This window comes from Lethenteron reissneri, unplaced genomic scaffold, assembly GCF_015708825.2.
Source record: "Lethenteron reissneri isolate LAM-NWPU_2019-01 unplaced genomic scaffold, ASM1570882v1 scaffold_1639, whole genome shotgun sequence".
NCBI classification, from domain to species: domain Eukaryota; kingdom Metazoa; phylum Chordata; class Hyperoartia; order Petromyzontiformes; family Petromyzontidae; genus Lethenteron; species Lethenteron reissneri.
Genome location: NW_026891376.1, coordinates 957,922 through 964,184, shown reverse-complemented (window position 1 = coordinate 964,184; position 6,263 = coordinate 957,922). Strand labels below are relative to the sequence as shown.

Sequence of the window (6,263 nt, the reverse complement as noted above, 5' to 3'; positions counted from 1 at the left end):
ACTTACCTTTCTTTGTGCAACTTTAGGTGTCGAACAAAGTTAGACGTTGTGGCAGCACCGTCTGTAATCTTCGACCCGCATGTTTTGCAAATTGCAACTCGTTTTTTGTCGACTACATCGTAATTTTTATAGCCAAACGAAACTATCTTCGGTATCATTTTGCCAACTGGCGCATTGTTGCTTGTTGCGCTTCATTGGTTGTCTTGCAATGTGCCTGCTTAGATGCTGTCCAATCAAAACAACGTGGGACTACAGTGATTGGATGTCGTGCAGGCAGCGCGCGTGCTCTCTGCATGCATACAGGTGGTGCACATTTTTTTCACAAATGCAGATAAACTGAGAGCGGCGCGGCCGTGTGAACATTTTTTCCCCCAGTTTTCATGGGAAGTAGCAAGTCTTCTCGAGTCAAAAGGCGCAAGTCCAAGTGAAGTCACGAGTCATTGATGTTAAAGTCCAAGTCGAATTGCAAGTCTTTGTACATTTTGTCGAGTCGAGTCTGAAGTCATCAAATTCATGACTCGAGTCTGACTCGAGTCCAAGTCACATGACTCGAGTCCACACCTCTGGACTCACTCACTCCACATCGAACAGCCCCCCTAATTAATAATCATAAGGTGACGTCCTCCAAATGGACACCTCCCCCCATTCATAATAATTAGCGGCTGACGTCACTCCACATGGGGGGCCGAGGTGCCTCCTCCCCCCTCCTCAGCGTTAACTTACAAACCTCACTACAAAGGCAAAACCCTCAAGTCAAGCAATCTCCGTAATGCTATTGAGACATCAAAGTAAAAAGGACGTCATGATGAACAAGGGATTATAACCTTAAAATGAAATAGGTCTGTGTCACTGCGCCCTTACAAATTGCACACGCATTAATGCAATGAATATCACGTCGCGGTCTGCTTTTTGCTTGCAAGTTTCAGATTAACTGCAATACACCCGTCCTTGGACGGGCTAAAGGCTAGTTGTAAATAATTGAGCAGTTTTACATACAGTGAGGGAAAAAAGTATTTGATCCCCTGCTGATTTTGTACGTTTGCCCACTGACAAAGAAATGATCAGTCTATAATTTTATGGTAGGTTTATTTGAACAGTGAGAGACAGAATAACAACAACAAAATCCAGAAAAAACGCATGTCAACAATTTTATAAATTGATTTGCATTTCAACGAGGGAAATAAGTATTTGACCCCTCTGAAAAACATGACTTAGTACTTGGTGGCAAAACCCTTGTTGGCAATCACAGAGGTCAGACGTTTCTTGTAGTTGACCACCAGGTTTGCACACATCTCAGGAGGGATTTTGTCCCACTCCTCTTTGCAGATCTTCTCCAAGTCATTAAGGTTTCGAGGCTGACGTTTGGCAACTCGAACCTTCAGCTCCCTCCACAGATTTTCTATGGGATTAAGGTCTGGAGACTGACTAGGCCACTCCAGGACCTGAATGTGCTTCTTCTTGAGCCACTCCTTTGTTACCTTGGCCGTGTGTTTTGGGTCATTGTCATGCTGGAATACCCATCCACGACCCATTTTCAATGCCCTGGCTGAGGGAAGGAGGTTTTCACCCAAGATTTGACGGTACATGGCCCCGTCCATCGTCCCTTTGATGCGGTGAAGTTGTCCTGTCCCCTTAGCAGAAAAACACCCCCAAAGCATAATGTTTCCACCTCCATGTTTGACGGTGGGGATGGTGTTCTTGGGGTCATAGGCAGCATTCCTCCTCCTCCAAACACAGGAGTTGAGTTGATGCCAAAGAGCTCCATTTTGGTCTCATCTGACCACAACACTTTCACCCAGTTGTCCTCTGAATCATTGACAAACTTCAGACGGGCATGTATATGTGCTTTCTTGAGCAGAGGGATCTTGCGGGCGCTGCAGGATTTCAGTCCTTTACGGCGTACTGTGTTACCAACTGTTTTCTTGGTGTCTATGGTCCCAGTTGCCTTGAGATAATTGACAAGATTCTCCCGTGTATTTCTGGGCGGATTCCTCACCGTTCTCATGATCATTGCAACTCCACGAGGTGAGATTTGCATGGAGCCCCAGGCCGAGGGAGATTGACAGTTCTTTTGTGTTTCTTACATTTGCGAATAATCGCACCAACTGTTGTCACCTTCTCACCAAGCTGCTTGGCGATGGACTTGTAGCCCATTCCAGCCTTGTGTAGGTCTACAATCTTGTCCCTGACATTCTTGGAGAGCTCTTTGGTCTTGGCCATGGTGGAGAGTTTGGAATCTGATTGATTGATTGCTTCTGTGAACAGGTGTCTTTTATACAGGTAACAAGCTCAGATTAGGAGCACTCCCTTTAAGAGTGTGCTCCTAATCTCAGCTTGTTACCTATATAAAAGACACCTGGGATCCAGAAATCTTTCTGATTGAGAGGGGGTCAAATACTTATTTCCCTCATTGAAATGCAAATCAATTTATAAAATTTTTGACATGCGTTTTTTCTGGATTTTGTTGTTGTTATTCTGTCTCTCACTGTTCAAATAAACCTACCATTAAAATTATAGACTGATAATTTCTTTGTCAGTGGGCAAACATACAAAATCAGCAGGGGATCAAATACTTTGTTCCCTCACTGTATATAAATTGCATTGGCATATGTGGTCATTGACACGGTAAAACTAGTCAAGATGGTGTGGTGGTGTTGCAGTGTCAAGAAAAGTGCTTCATGGTGTCTTAAACTCTCTTCTCATTTGACAGCAATTGGAGAGTACAGCCATGTCTTTAGCTGCATGCAGTGAGGCATGGGGCGTCTGCGAGAATGCCGGCAATTCACGGAGCAAGACCAGAGGTCGAGCCATGCTGCCCACGTCTAGAGAGGTATTTGTGTGCTTGAATAATAATAGTGAAAATTATTGTACAGGCAGACCTTGCTTAGCACTCAAAATGTGTATGCTGGAGAAGTGGCCACTAATCAAATCGGCGCATAAAGGAGTTCATTAGACAATTGTATATATGGGGATGCATTCCCAACAGCTTTAATTCTTACATGTGTAATGCGAGCGTAGGCTGGGGCTTCGCTGCCCCAGCCCCTAACCCATCCAGGCGACACGAGCCATCGGGGGAAGGGTTCAAGGGTGGAGCCCGCGGGCGCTAGGGGGTGGTATTATCTGGAAAGTTCTCAAGGGGTGTGGTGAAGGGCAGAGTCTGGGTGACGCGGGAAGGGGATATAATGGAGAGCCGGAAGGGGCTCGAGGTCAGTTGGTGAGAGCTGGAAGCTGGACCACGTCGCGGGTCTCCGTGAGCCATCGGCCACGTGGCGACGCGGAGACGGCTCCCAGCGCGCCGTCTGCCAGCGGTGCGCGGGAGCGGGGAAGTGGGACGCCAGCTCACGCGACGCGCCGCGGAACGTCCGAGAGAGCGGAACGCGAGCTGTCCATATAACGAAGAAATAAACAGACGGAGACACAGTCGCTTCTTTTTTGGTTCTTTCGGTAAAGTCACGTAGAAGGGAAATAATAAAATAATAAAAATAAAACATAATAAAATACAATTTTCACGTTTCGGCCACAACGCAAGCAGCCGTCCTCAGGTGAAGAACAGGTCTGTCGGGGAGACAGCGTCTGAATGAACACAGTCGCTTGTCGTCGACCTGTATTATTGCACATGTATGAGCAATATATGAGGGCTTCATTGAGGTATTGGTAACAGCACTAATAATACAGATGCTAAAACTTCTTTTGAATAAGTAATATTTTAAAATACTTTTTTTTAAACACGCTTTAATGAAATGTACCGTATGAGTAATGGCAGAACTCCACAACTCCAGGAAGTGGCCCCGAGGCTTGCCATAATGTAAGGGACCGTGGTCAATTACAGCCTACGTAAGTTGAGCGTTGACAATTAGACCCAAGCCGAAACATAACATATAAAAAAGATTGTTTCAAAATATATATTTTATTTTTTTTGATAGAATATAGTATTGTCATTGATACGGCTATTTTAATACACACAATGGACTGGAAGGACAAGATTAAAGGGCTCGTATAATGCACATGCATAATGTACGTTGACTCATTAATCGCCCCCCCTCCACTTTACGCAAGAGCGTGAAGTGTGGTCACCACATCTACGCCTCTATATAAGGAACAAAACAGGTGGACTTCTCCACAAATCTGTCTGTCGCCTGATGAAGCTAGTTGTAATACTGGCAAAACATCGTACTCAGATTGTAAATGTTGTGGCTTGGCTCTCCAACACACCAGTGTGCTGTACTAGTGACAAATTGGCATGTTCTGTTTACATTACAACCCTTACTAGTTGGCTGTGTCGGGTGGTGGTGGATTTTAACGACACATATATTTACACGATCTAACAAAACAAACCTCTTATGGATGATATTCGTCGTGAAAGCCTACATGTTAAACGGGATATTCGATGTCCCCTGTGAAGCCGATGGCGTTTATTTTACGGCTCGTACATCTTAGTATTAACCAGGACGGCCTGTCGGAATAGAACCGCAAACCTCTGCAACAAGTGGCAAATGCACTACCGCTGAGCCACGTCAATTATTTTATTCATAAACTTAGGTTTCCACGGCCAGCGTTATGATGCATAGTTGATTTGTGGGCTTAATTGAGGAGTGTGTATGTTCTCCACCTGCTGTACATGGACGACTCGTAGACTGAACTCTTAGTAAGGGCTTGCGCCAGTTTATTAACACAGAGGTAACACAACACACCAGAGGTAGGTGTCCCTACACTCAGTCCTTGACGCGGACGTCAGGCTCTATCTATTCCTAGCCTGGGCTATCTCTTGGCCTCTCACTCGAGTTGGGATGGGGGCTTATCCAACACCACCCGACCGAGGAGAGCAGCACCCCACGTAATCTTAACCGGCTCTTGCAGACTTCTCTGAGCCCTACCCCTGGCTGTATCTTCGGCTCTCCTACTCGTAGAACCCGGACGGGGGGTCAGCCAACACCGTCCGGTCACGAGCAGGAGAGACCTTAAGACGCTCACCATCCCGGGCTCCCACAACAACCCCGCTTTCGCCACGGGGTCCCCCTTAAGTATTTCCCGTGACATGACGTCATTGCGCCTCACAGCGCTCATGATGTCATGTCGTCATACTACTCTACACATGTGTAGTGAGTGACATTGGGGATGTAACTGTATGGTGCCAGACAGCATCGTGTGTGTTGCAGAGTGATGCCGGCTCTAGCAGAGCACGGCGTGCGATGCACTGTGTTGCCTCTGAAGAAGAACTTCTGCAACTCAGTTGGACTCACTACACATGGATTTCCTCCCATAAAATAAAAAACCCCTTCCAATTGAACATGTATTGCTCATCTATCCCAATGCTGGAAATTACTTGCAAAATTACTGAATTCGGATGACACATGCAATCATCATCCCCTCCTGCTGCCAAAAAAATGGCATGACCCTCGTTAAAAATATTTTTGAGACTTAGGATTTTCTGGGTCAGGAAGTGTAACAATAATAAAAATGTCCTTGTCCCTAACTCTTGTTTCTGTCCTCCTGACAGGTGGAGGTGAATGTGAGTGTGCGCCACATGTACCTGTACAGCCGCGAGGTGCGTGGGGTGGTGGCACGTCTCCGCGCCGAGTGTGGGTCACTGTCCGTGCACGCAGTTGCCTTGGCCCACACTCAAGGTGATCTGAACAAGGCCTTGGGACACGTTCGTAATGAGAAACAGGCAAATGTGCAAGCATCTAGCATGCGATCGCGACGACCTACACGTGAGGTGGTAAGTCTTGAATAATAATAATTTAGTTGACAGTAATACCCCGGTTTATGTCAGGGATGCTTTTCTTAAATGTGCGACAACGAATACCGAAACGACGTAAATCAACGCAATTTTGCCACGAGGACTAAACAATGCTGAAGCCGTGTTAATGCGTGCATCTTCATCCTAGACGTATCCGCAACATTACATTCAATTACTAAAAATACTACACTCAATACTAGTTTCGGCAGTAAACGTTAAAACATTATTAGCAGTACATTATGAAAATAAAATCACTAAAATATCATGCGTAATTACTATATTGTACTCCATAGTACAGAACATTTCTTTATGCGCGATGCAAAGTAGTTTGTGTACAGGGTTAGGTGGAGGTGAAGGTTGAGAGGCGACAGTTACGAGAAAGGGCAGACGATGCTGTCAGGACATGAGTGTGGGTTGAGGCAATGCTAGTCGGGTAGCGGTGGTGTTGATAATGAAGTGACAACGTATTTTCTAAACGATATAAAAGGGGGAGGTGTAAAATCGCAAGGCTTACAGCGCAAGG

At 45.9% G+C, this 6,263-nt stretch overlaps 1 long non-coding RNA gene across 1 annotated transcript; it reads left to right on the top strand.

Moving 5' to 3' along the window:
- Positions 1-1,558: 1,558 nt before the first annotated feature.
- LOC133338999 (uncharacterized) lies at positions 1,559-6,257 on the top strand. Its single transcript, XR_009754655.1, has 3 exons — positions 1,559-2,025; positions 2,711-2,830; positions 5,498-6,257. It is a non-coding gene; the product is annotated as an uncharacterized LOC133338999 (long non-coding RNA).
- The last annotated feature ends 6 nt before the right edge of the window (positions 6,258-6,263 follow it).